We start from the raw sequence: 13,218 nt of genomic DNA, 5'->3' as shown, positions 1-13,218 counted from the left end.
CAATGTTCATTTTATACTATTTGTTTCATTCAGAATTCTAATTCAGATAAACATTTACTACAGATAAACATTTACTATTTTAAAAGCTCTAAAATAATAAAATTTCAGAAACTCCTATTTATGGCAAATTCTTACTGCTCAGAAGTGATTTTAATTAAAACAAACATATCTGCAGTAATGCTTTTGGGTTCAGGTATCAAAAATAGGGGCTTCTTTGGTGGTCCGGTGATTAAGAATCCACCTGCCAATGCAGGGGACATGGGTCAATTCCTGGTCCAGGAAGATTCCACACATTATGAGGTAGACTAAGCCCATGCACCACAACTATTTAGCCTGAGTGCCCCAGAGTCCATGCTCTGCAACAAGAGAAACCACCACAATGAGAAGCCAACGCACCACAACTAGAGAGTAGCCCCCACTCACCAGAACTAGAGAAAGCCACACCCGGCAATGAAGACCCAGCGGAGACAAAAATAAACAAATATTTAAGTGTTAAGTTTAAAAGATGATGCTGTGAAAGTGCTGCACTCAATATGCCAGCAAATTTGGAAAACTCAGCAGTGGCCACAGGACTGGAAAAGGTCAGTTTTCATTCCAATTCCAAAGAAAGGCAATGCCAAAGAATGCTCAAACTACCGCACAATTGCACTCATCTTACATGCTAGCAAAGTAACACTCAAAATTCTCCAAGCCAGGCTTCAACATTACGTGAACTGTGAACTTCCAGATGTTCAAGCTGGATTTAGAAAGCGTAGAGGAACCAGAGATCAAATTGCCAACATCCATTAGATCATCGAAAAAGCAAGAGTTCCAGAAAAACATCTACTTCTGCTCTACTGACTATGCTAAAGCCTTTGACAGTGTGGATCACAACAAACTGTGGAAAATTCTGAAAGAGATGGGAATACCAGACCACCTGACCTGCCTCCTGAGAAACCTGTATGCAGGTCAGGAGGCAACAGTTAGAACTGGACATGAACAACAGACTGGTTCCAAATTGGGAAAGGAGTACATCAAGGCTGTATATTATCACCCTGCTTATTTAACTTATATACAGAGTACATCATGAGAAATGTTGGGCTGGATGAAGCACAAGCTGGAATCAAGACTGCTGGGAAAAATATCAATAATCTCAGATATGCAGATGATACCACCCTTATAGCAGAAAGTGAAGAAGAACTAAAGAGCCTCTTGATGAAAGTGAAAGAGGAAGAGTGAAAAAGTTGACTTAAAGCTCAACATTCAGAAAACTAAGATCATGGCATCCGGTCCCATCACTTCATGGCAAATAGATGGGGAACAGTGGAAACAGTGGCTGACTTCATTTTTGTGGGCTCCAAAATCACTGCAGATGGTGACTGCAGCCATGAAATTAAAAGACACTTACTCCTTGGAAGGAAAGTTATGACCAACCTAGATAGCATATTCAAAAGCAGAGATATTACTTTGTCCACAAAGGTCCGTCTAGTCAAGGTTATGATTTTCCCAGTAGTCACGTATGGATGTGAGAGTTGGACTGTGAAGAAAGCTGAGCACCAAAGAATTGATGCTTTTGAACTGTGGTGTTGGAGAAGACTCGAGAGTCCCTGGACTGCAAGGAGATCCAACCAGTCCATTCTAAAGGAGATCAGTCCTGGGTGTTCATTGGAAGAACTGATGTTGAAGCTGAAACTGCAATACTTTGGCCACCTGATGCAAAGAGCTGACTCATTTGAAAAGACCCTAATGCTGGGAGATATTGAGGGCAGGAGGAGAAGGGGACGACAGAGGATGAGACGGTTGGATGACATCACCGACTCAATGGACATGAGTTCAGGTAAACTCTGGGAGCTGGTGATGGACGGGAAGGCCTGGCATGCTGTGGTTCATGGGGTCACGAAAAGTTGGACACGACTGAGCAACTGAACTAAACTCAATCATTAGCAGATATTTAGTGTAAACCAATTACTTTATATAAACTATCACCTTCCTTTGAGAACTCATGATCTCAAATTAGACTCACCTGCTACAGAAAGTAAAGTAACATGGAATGTCAGACTTTCCTTTCAGAAATGCTTTACCAAGCATGTGCTATGTGCCAGGCTTTGTGCTCTAAGAACAGAAGAAAAAACAAGATGATTCTTTCCCTTGTGAACCTTTACACTGAGAAACACAAAAGCAAGGCATACAATCTGATAAGCACTATAACAGACAAATGTGCAAAGTACATCAGAAAAGAATGTTAAGGGTTTGGTTTGGTGCAGGGAGTAGATAGAGGTAAATAATTTTCAAAGGGAACACTCCAAGCTGACCTTGAAACATAAGCAGGATTTCATTAAACAAAGAAGAGGGGTCAGAGCCTTATGGACACCAGAAATGTATGAACAAAGTTTGAAGAGTAAATCCACATTATACTCAAGAAATCAGCAGAAGACAGGTATAGCTAGAACCCAAAAGATGAAGAAATACATAAAAAGAACAAAAAGATGGAATTAGCATAGTCTTGTATGATATGCTAAAAAGATAGCATTTTTCCTGTATAATATGGGAAGCCATCAGAGGTTTTCAAGCAAGAGAAACATATGATCAAAAAAAAAAAAAGAAGAAACATGATCAAGCAAGTATTCTCAATAAGACAGAATGTAGAATGAATCACAGGGTTTAAGCCAGAGGTAGAGAGAACATTGTAAAAGTTCTAGGAAGGATTGATGAAGACCAAAATTAGAATAAATATGGTAAGAATGGAAGGAATCCATTCAAGAGGCCATCCAGATATAGTCTTATCTACTGTGGCCAAATATATATAGAAACATTGTACTTAAAGAAGTATTTGATGAATAAATACATATGCACATATGTGTACATGTAAATGAGAGTGCTAAGCAGAGAAACAGCTGAAGACTGAGGTTTCCAGTCGGTGTGTTGTCTCAATGAAAGCAAGGCTAGTTACACTATACCTCTACTCCCACTGACTCACACAGAGCACAGTACTGACAATGAGCCAGTTAGCAAGTAAAGAATAAATTCATTTTGGAGTGTAAATTTTAGGGTGACTACTGGATAGCCAGGAGAAGATGAACAAAAGGAAATAAAGTGCAATCTAGAAAACTTCATTACACAGGCAACTGTTAAAATCAGAGGAGTAAACGTGGCCACAAAGAGAAAGAATACAGAAGAAAAGAGCTGAAAGGTGGTGGCCTGGGCTCTTCACATCCTGTTGTTGTTGCTCAGTTGCTCAGTCATGTCCAACTCTTTGCCTCCCTATGGACTGCAGCACACCAGGCTTCCCTGTCCTTTACCATCTCCCGGAGATTGCTCAAACTCATGTCCATTGAGTTGGTGATGCCATTCAACCATTTCATCCTCCTTTTGCCTTCAATCTCTCCCAGCATCAAGGTCTTTTCCAATTAGTCTGCTCTTCGCATCAGGTGGCCAAAGTACTGGAACTTCACCTTCAGCCTGGCACCTACCTAATGTTAACATGTATATTGTTTACCAGAGTAAACTGACAATGCTCATGGGTGGAGGCGAAAGGACGCATGGGCTTTCGCTGACCCAAATTTCACCAGTGGCCAAAGAACTTAAGATGATTAATAATGGGACTCATAACCTATTCACAGTAGCAAAGCCACAGGGGTTCAAAGGCCCGTCTCTACTGAATGCCACTCTTCAACAGGTTGTAGGAAACATCAGGGTCCTTGATAACAGGCAAATCTAGATGTAAGACACTACCAGAAAATTGGTCTGCCTTCTAAAAAATAAAAACAAACCAAAAAGGACTCAAAAAAAAGGCAGAGAATCAGTCTACTCAAGACATGTAACAAGCAATTATGCATGAAAACCTTGGCTAGATTGTGATTCACATTAAAAATAGCTACAAGAATGTATTTTCAGGACACCTGGGAAATTTTAAACATAGACTAGATATTATATATTATTTTACCGTGGTAAATTTTCTTTTTTAATTACTTGTTTTAAACACAGGACAATGGCATCATGGTTATGCAGGAGAATATCTTTACTCTTAGGAGATATAGAAGTATTTTGGAGTACCATGTCATGACAGTGGCAACTTAATTTCATATGGTTCTATGATAACAAAAAATAATTTACGTATATAAAAAGAGTAAGAGAAAAAACATACAAAAATGATAACAGTTAAACCTAGATGGAGCTTATATGGGTATTATTGTTCTAGAGTTTGAACTTTGAACATCTCTGATTTTATAAAATCTTTTTTTTTTTTTAAACACTATTTATTGCTAAGTCAAAAATACTCAAACACCACAGTACAGTGACTGCCAAATCTAAACTGGAGTTTGTGGGGTTTTTTAAAGTTTCTCTTTAAGGGAGCATTTCAGCTCTACGGAGAGGTGTGATACATAACAAGATGGAGTATCTGGCTGGAGACCAATTTGTCTATGAGTCCAAACCAAGTGGACCCATATGGATAGCTTTTATAAAACCATAAATGGTAAAACCGAAGAATCTAGGCACAGACTGCTGTATGGCATAATTAAACCGGACTCACTGCAATCATGGGGTTATTGCAAATTCTGACTAAACCTAAAGAATTTTCAAATAATGTAATTATTCCCTTATTTATTTATGTACAAAATTTTTCTTAATTAAAAAAACAAACAAACAAAACCGAGGAGGGAAGCAACTAATAAACAGTAGTTAGAGAAGGAAAAGAAAAAGAGTAAATTGTATATAGAAGCCAAAGAACAGTATCAAAAAGTAAGTGGCAAAAGCATCAAATGCAGAAGGGAAGTCAAACTGGAAAGAACGGAAAGGAGGTGGTCATATCAACAGTTGCTGATGTTTCGAAAGAGCATGATTAGTAGAGCAAAGATTCTGTTCAAAATTCTCTCAAAGGAAAACAAAAAAACTGTACAAACTCTATTTTGTTATTACACTTACCTAAAATTGACTCATAGTCTCCTCCCTGTTTTGGAGATGGAGAAGAAATATCTTACTCATTTTGTATATTTTTTAGGAGCTAACAAAGTACCTCACAAATAGCAGAAACTAAACATTTGTTGCACTGAAATAAACTTGTTTATTAGCCTTGATCAACTTAAAAAATATTTTCAGCATAACAGAAAATCTGGAAAATCTTCTTTTAAAAATGTATATCCTAAAGATAAAAAAAAATATATTCTGGGGAATAAAATTCAAATGACAGTAAGAATCAAACACCGGTATCTATTGGAAATGTATGCATATTTAAAATTTCACCAGAAAGCAACAATCTCCTAGGAGAGAAGAAAAGTATCAATATTTTGTCATTCTCTAGTCTAGCACCATCAGAACAGAAAGAACTAGATCATCAACCAGCTTCTTTAGTTACACTTTTAGATGTCAGTCTTCACAAAGTTATATCAAATTGTAAGTATCAATGAAAAACAAATATTCAAAAGAGAAACTAGCAAGATACCAAAATAAACATTTAAAATTTAAATACATACACATTTTTCACCGTATTACTACAAGTTCAGCCAAATCTAGACCACTGAGGAATCCTCTTTTGATAAGATTTAAGTTTCTGCATGTTTCTCCTGGCTGATTTTAAGTACCATGATAATAGAGAATGTGATATTGTAATAGAGTAAGAAACATACTGTGGGGTCTTCCTCCAGGGCTCCTGGATCACAGCTCCTAAAATACTTGTAATTTCCTAAGCAATTAGAGCATAGGAGTATCTCCAGAAGGATAAAAATCAAAGAAGCTCTTCAGTTATTTATAACAAACCCCTCTCAACCACATCTGAGTTTATGTTATAAAGGTGATTTTCAGAAAGTCCCTAGATAGCCCCTGGATGGGGACCGGCTGCAAGGGGAACAAACCAGGTGATTAGAACTTTCAGTGTCCCCTACTGCTGCCCCAACCCAAATGGGACCTGGGGATTTAATTATCCACCAATGGTCAGTAATTTAATCTATCATGTCTACATAATGAAGCCTCCATAAAAATCCCCAAAGTACAGAGTTCAGAGAGCTTCTGGGTTAGTGAATAAGAACCCATCCACTTGCTGGGGAGGGGCGGGCGGTTGCCACATCCCAAAATTCCACAGGAATATAAGCTCCTGTGCTTGGGACACTTCCAGACATAGACCTAACCCTATATATTCTTCATCTGGCTGTTCATTTGTATCCTTTAATATATCCTTTGTAATAAACAAGTAACCCAGTAAGTAAACTGTTTTCCTGAGTTCTATGAGCCATGCTAGTACATGACTGAACCTGAGGAGAGAGTCGCGGGAACCTCTAGTTGGTAGCTGAGTGAGAGGTTGTGGGCAACTTGGGGACCCATCAGTTGCCACCAGCATCTGAAGAGGGGCAGTCTAGTGGGACTAAGCCCTTAATCTTGGCTCTGTATCAACTCTGAGCAATTAGTGTCGAAACTGAGTTAAATCGTAGGATTCCCAGCTGGTGTCTGAGAACTGGTCAGTATGGGAAAAAAACCTGTACATTTCTGGTGTCAGAAGTATTCTGGGAAGTATTCAGTGTAAGCAGAATTATGAATACCGAGAAAAACAGAGTTCTTCCTTTCAGAGAGTCTATTCCTAACATAGTATCTTTGCTAGAATTCAAACCATTTGAACCATTATAATCCACAATCTGAAATATGGAAAAAGTGAATTCCTTTAAAGGATTTTACTTGAAACTTAAATCAACATGACATATATCATGAAGTAAAAAGTCAGCTATTAGTTATTAAGAATTAATTTTCTTTTAGTTTCCATATAGGTTGACCTGGATTAGTTTGTATAAAAATTCAGGTAGACCTAATGATCCATGTCAGATGATCCATTTCACAGGAAAGTCAACCTAAGATCAAATTCTAGTCACTAAAAACCTAAAAAACTGAAAAACAAGAGGTTAGAAAAAGGAAGCTGTTGCCCAGCCAAGAACAAAAATACCAATAATAATGAGCCAATCAACTTGTAATTTATGAAGGGGAAAAAAGCATATTTGTCATTAAATCATCTTTAAAATATAAAAAGTTATGCTGTCTACTATCCCAACACATTTATAGTAAGAATTATAAAAAATAGCTATATTTCTATAGTACTCAGTATGAGGTAGGCATCAATTCCTAGAACCTCAACTACATTAACTCTTTTAATCCTCATTAACAAGCCAAGGAGCTAGTACTATACTCTCTCCATTGTTACAAATGAGGACACTGAAAGCAGAGAGGTTAGATCATTCTAGATGACACAGCTAGTTAAGGAGCAGATCCAAGATTCACCTGAGTCAGTGCTTCTGGTCACTACAGCTTCATGTCTTCTCTCTCCCCTACTGGAGAAAAGGAACAAAATGTGTCAAGGCTCAGAGGCAAAAGAGAACAATGCATGTGAACTTTAGTAAAGCTGGTTTAGAAAGGGGAAAGCAAGATAAAGCTGAAGGAAAACCAAGCAGGGCCAGTTCAAACAGAACAGGTAAGCCACATTAAGGAAACTGGACTGCATCCCAAGAAGAAAAGGATTTTAAGCAAACTGTGCTTTTGTGAATAGGTAGGAGGTGAGGAGAGAACAGGGAGAATAACATTAAAAGGTCTCTGCTATGGTGACATAAAAGGGTAGGAAATCCAAAAATGGGAGAGCGATATAGCTGATTCACTTTGCTGCACAGCAGAAACACAACACTGCAAAGCAACTATACTCCAATAAAAATTAATTAAGTAAACAGAAGACCTCTGCAGTAATTTAAGAGATGACTACAGTCAAAATTAGGATGGTGGCAGAGGAAACAAAAGTAGATGGATCTGAAAGATGATAAGGAAACAGTATCAACAGGCAGAGGAACTAGAGATCAAATTGCCAACATCACTGGATCACAGAAAAAGCAAGAGAATTCCAGAAAAACATCTATTTTTCCTTTATTGACTATGTCAAAGCCTTTGACTGTGTGGATCACAACAAACTGTGAAAAATTCTTAAAGAGATGGGAATACCAGACCACCTGACCTGCCTCCTGAGAAATCTGTATGCAGATCAAGAAGCAACAGTTAGAACTGAACATGGAACAAAAGACTGCTTCCAAATATGAAAAGAAGTATATCAAGGCTGTATATTGTCACCCTGCTTATTTAACTTATATGCGGAGTACGTCATGTGAAATGCCGGGCTGGATGAAACACAAATTGGAATCAAGATTGCTGGGAACAATATCAATAACCTCAGATATGCAGATGACACCACCATTATGGCAGAAAGCAGAGAGGAACTTAAAGAGCCTCGTGATGAAAGTCAAAGAGGAGAGTGAAAAAGCTGGCAAAAACTCAACATTCAAAAAAGGAAGATCGTGGCATCTGGTCCCATCACTTCATGGCAAATAGATGGGGAAACAATGGAAATAGTGACAGACTTTATTTTCTTGGGTTCCAAAATCACTGATGGTGACTGCAGCCATGAAATTAAAAGATGCTTGCTCCTTGGAAGAAAAGCTGTGACTAACCTAGACAGCATATTAAAAAGCAGAAACATTACTTTGCCAACAAAGCTCTGTCTAGTCAAAGCTATGGTTTTTCTGGTAGTCATATTTGGATATGAAAGTTGGACCATAAAGAAAGCTGAGCGCCAAAGAACTGATGTTTTTGAACTGTGGTGTTGGAGAAGACTCTTGAGTCCCTTGGACTGCAAGGAGATCAAACCAATCCATTCTAAAGGAAGTCAGTCCTAAGTTTTCATTGGAAGGACTGATGCTTTGGCCACCTGACGCAAAGAACTGCATCATTTGAAAAGATCCTAATGCTGGGAAAGACTGAAGGCAGGAGAAGGGGACGACAGAGATGGTTGGATGGCATCACCAATCGATGAACATGAGTTTGAGCAAGCTCTGGGAGTTGGTGATGGACAGAGAGGCCTGGTATGCTACAGTACATGGGGTTGCAAAGGGTCTGACATGACTGAGCAATTGAACTGAACTGATCAACAGAACATGTGGTTAGAAATGAGGAAGTAAAGTAAGAATGAGGGTCAGTTTTTCACTTGGTCAACTGGGTGCCATACACTGAGTCAAAAAGAACAGACAAAAGCTTTTGTAAGTTGAAGCTGAGTGGACTGTGGTCCTGGTCTAAATGAAGATGTCCAAAAGGCATTTGGATAAATCTACTGCTTAGAAGGAAGACATGGGCTAGGACAGAGTGTGAAAATAGATAGAAATTAAAATTATGAGAATAGCAAAGAGAAGAGAACCCTGAAGAACATTATTTAAGGAGAAAGACCCCACAGTATTAACAGTCTACATTATATGGTGCTTAACACGACTGGTGGTGATGGTGCAGTTGCTATGTCATGTCCAACTCTTGTGACTCCATGGACTGTAGCCTTCCAGTTTCCTCTGTCCATGGGATTTTCCAGGCAAGATTACTGGAGTGGGTGACCATTTCCTTCTCCAGGGGATCTTCCCTATCCAAGGACTGAACCTAGGTCTCCTTCATTGCAGGTGGTCTCCAGCATCGTAGGCAGATTCTTTACCAACTGAGCCACCAGGGAAGCCCACGGCTGAGTGGTTTCTAATTATGTTAACCATACTCTGGTCTTCCCAAAAATACACTAACTTCACTGAAAGCAAGGACACCATTGCAACTCCACAAATTTTAGCATGTTAAAGGCAATTTCTGGGGTACTTAACCACTGAGATATGGGAAAAGACTAAATAAAATACACTTGACTTTAGGAAAGTCCTTTATTTTGGATTCCTTTGATCTTCCATTTTTCCTCCATGCTTTTAATCCCTCCGCACTTGCTGTACTGATCACTGGAACTCAGCAGACAAAGACGTCCTTGGCAACTGATGACATGAGATTTACACAGTGGTTCTGTGATCTATTCTCTCGTCTTCAACAAACAATAAGCAAACTCAGTGGAAATTACTTTAAGAGAAAAATGGAGTAGTTCTTGTTTAAGATAATAGACAAAATTTGTTCTATTTCTTTTACTACAACAGTAGAAATTTTTACATTTTTATATTACACTGTCAAATCACAAAATACTTGTTCTTTTTGGCCCTCAGTCTTTTCTACATTGGCTGATCTTCCTGATCTCTCTTTGCCTTAGTCTTCGATCCATCAGACAAGGTCAAGCTTTCCAGAAATTTTATGAACTAGTTCTATTCTGAGGTCAAAGCTTTCTTCTCTGTGTTCACCAAGCACATTTCTATACTATACACCCAACATTCATCATATACCACTCTGTAAAGTTACTTTTTCACAGTATGTGATTTAAAGAGCTTAAGGTATGGAATTATACACCTAATATATTAAATCAGACAACAAAGAAATTACGCATAGTCTCATATTACCAGTTTTTACACCTGTTAATTGAAAATAATAACACTGCACAATTTTCAAGATAAATGAGATCATATATGTAAAATATCTAGCACAGTGTCCACTACCCACTTCTTCTACCCAAGAAGTCCACAAACAGATATTTCAGTTGGAATGCTTAAAAGAAATATAGAAATAAGAGCTTCTGAGAAATGCATATCAGCAAAAATGAAACATGAAATTTGAAATTAACCTTTCCTAAATGGGTAATAAGTTTTCTGAGAGGAGGTATCATTATTATTTGTATCTTTTGTAGCCATCACGATACCTTGCAACTGTCAAGTATCTGATTGACTGAATATATTAGAGATCTAATGCTATCGGTTTTCTGCCTTTTCTAATAAGATAGAGGTTTACAGTTAAGAGTCTAAAAATTAAGTTTTTCATTCAACAAATAGTTATGCCAATTGTAGTGCATACTGGACACTACAAGGGTTGTAATAATATACTGAAATTCACAATTTCATAGAAGTTGAAACCTATAGAAGTTCACAAGAGAGTAAAGGAACTAAGTAATATTCATCAGATCAGATAAGATCAGTCGCTCAGTCGTGTCCGACTCTGCGACCCCATGAATCGCAGCACGCCAGGCCTCCCTGTCCATCACCAACTCCTGGAGTTCACTGAGACTCACTTCCATCAAGTCAGTGATGCCATCCAGCCATCTCATCCTCTGTCTTCCCCTTAAAACTGCCTTAATTCCCTCATTTAAAATATTTTTATAACCATCAATTTAATCCTATTTTTCTCAAAGAAGTTTAGGTGAGGGAAAGGGAGTGTGGGGAGGGAGAATGAATCCTCCTGTGGCCTGATATAAGCAATACTTTACATCTTCTATACTCCTGAGTAGAATAATCTATTGTGGTTATCATAGCTCATGAAGAAAAACTGATGACTTCCCCAATTAGATCAGGAACAAGACAAGAATATCTGCTCTCACCATTCCTATTCAAAATCATACTGGAAGTCCTAGCCAATGCAATAAAATGTGGAAGGAAATTAAAATTACAGAGATTAAGCAAGAAATAAAAGTGTATTTGTATAACTGTCTTTGGAGAAAATTCCAAGAACAACAAGCAAACCCCTGGAACAAATAAACAATTATAGCAAGGCTGCAGGATGAAGGTTAATATGCAAAAGCCAATACTTTCTTATATACCAGCAATGAAAAGTTGGAACTAGAAATTAAAAACACAATTTAACATTTACAACAGCAGGTCCAAAAATGAATTACCTAGTTATGACTAACAAAACATGTACAGGGTCTATACAAGGAAAACGATAAAAGTGAAAAAGGAAATCAAAAAAGATCTGAGAGATATTCCATGTATATAGCAAAGAAGGCCTAAAATTGTCAAGATGTCAATTCTTCTCAATTTGATCTATAGATTCAACATAGTCCCAATCGAAATTCCAACCAGTTTTTTTTTGTGGACATTGACAAACTCAAGTTGATATGGTAATAATGGAGACAGTTTCTTACAAAAGTAAACATACTTTTTTCATATGATAAAGCAATTGCACTCCATGGCATTCACCAAAATGAATTGAAAACTTGTGTCCCCATAAAAATCTGCACATGAACGTTTATAGCAGCTTTATTCATAATTGCCAAAACTTGGAAGCAACCATATGTTTCAGTACGTGAATGGATAGATTAACTGTGGTATACCCAGATAATGCAGCGTTATTCAGCACTAAGAAGAAATGAGCTATCAAACCATGGAAAGGCATAGAGAAGAAGCTTAAATGCTTACCACTAAGTGAAAGAAGCAAAACTGAAAAGACTACAAACTACATTATACAACTATGATGTTCTGAAAAGAGGAAACTATATAGACAAAAAAATATCTGTGCTTGCTGGGGGCTCAAAGGAAGGAAGGCAGGGATGAATGGATGGACCACAGGTGAGAGAGGACGGAAGGGGGCAGGGCACAAGCATTAAAAGAATGACACAGCCGTACAGGGATATGACAAGTATTGGTTAGAACCAACTAGCCCCAAGACGGAGGAAGATTCTACTTCCAGTCTACCTGTCGCCTCACTATACAGCCTTGCTATACACCCACAGGCACCATGACAGTTCAGACACTGACCATAAAAGGTCAAAACGTAGGTAGTGGCTGATTCCCAGAAATCCCCAACCCTTATCCAAGATAGTTAGAATATTCTTCCCACTTTTTCCCACAGAAATAAACTGCCCACAGTGAGGGGCCACTCTTGCTTTCCGAGACATTCACATTGTGCCTATGGAATATGTATCTAAATAAATTTGTGTTCACTTTACTATGGCTTGAATTCTTTCCTGCACAAAGCCAAGGACTCTCACTAGGCTGCCCATTCCAGGGACTTGCCCAAGACTTGTGACATGACCATCCTCTTGTGCCCCTTTCTCCTATAACACAGCGTATGTTTAGAGCAGTAAAATTATTCCACGTGATACTGTAATGGTTGATACATGTTATATATTTGTCAGACCTATAAAATATACAACACAAAGAGTGAACTTTAAGGTAAAACTGGGGATTTAGTTAATAATAATGTAACACTACTGGTTCAATTGCAGCAAACATACCACTACAGCAAGATGTTAGTCACAGGGAGATGGGGGGTGGGGAGAATGAGGTTGAGGTGGTAAAGGGGCATATGGGAATTCTCTTTACTTTCCACTTAATCTTTCTGTAAACCTAAAACAGCTCTAAAAAATAAATTATCTTTGAGAAACTACTGTTTGTAACCATTTCATCACATCCTTCTCACAGAAGTTGTAGAGATGAGGACCTGGGGAAGAGTCTTTCTGTGCCTTGATATGAGCAGTTTACTTTACATTTTCTATGTTAGTCACTAGAAAATCTATTGAGATACTCAACTGATAACAAAATACACCAGAGAAAGATT

At 38.1% G+C, this 13,218-nt stretch overlaps 1 protein-coding gene across 6 annotated transcripts in view; it reads right to left on the bottom strand.

Moving 5' to 3' along the window:
- CDK19 (cyclin dependent kinase 19) overlaps positions 1-13,218 on the bottom strand; it is a 169,849-nt gene that overhangs the window by 117,382 nt on the left and 39,249 nt on the right. The window contains exon 1 of one of the 6 annotated variants that reach the window (XM_070795967.1): positions 7,237-7,261. The exons of 4 other annotated variants lie outside the window; for them this stretch is intronic. The gene's annotated coding sequence lies outside the window, so the exon portion shown is untranslated. Of the gene's footprint in view, positions 1-4,902; positions 4,928-7,236; positions 7,262-13,218 lie in introns of those variants that run through there. One more of the 6 variants, XM_070795966.1, reaches the window with a different exon arrangement.

This window comes from Bos indicus, chromosome 9 (assembly GCF_029378745.1).
Source record: "Bos indicus isolate NIAB-ARS_2022 breed Sahiwal x Tharparkar chromosome 9, NIAB-ARS_B.indTharparkar_mat_pri_1.0, whole genome shotgun sequence".
NCBI classification, from domain to species: domain Eukaryota; kingdom Metazoa; phylum Chordata; class Mammalia; order Artiodactyla; family Bovidae; genus Bos; species Bos indicus.
The sequence above is the reverse complement of the archived record's forward strand: the minus strand, read 5'-3'. Positions and strand labels throughout refer to the sequence as shown.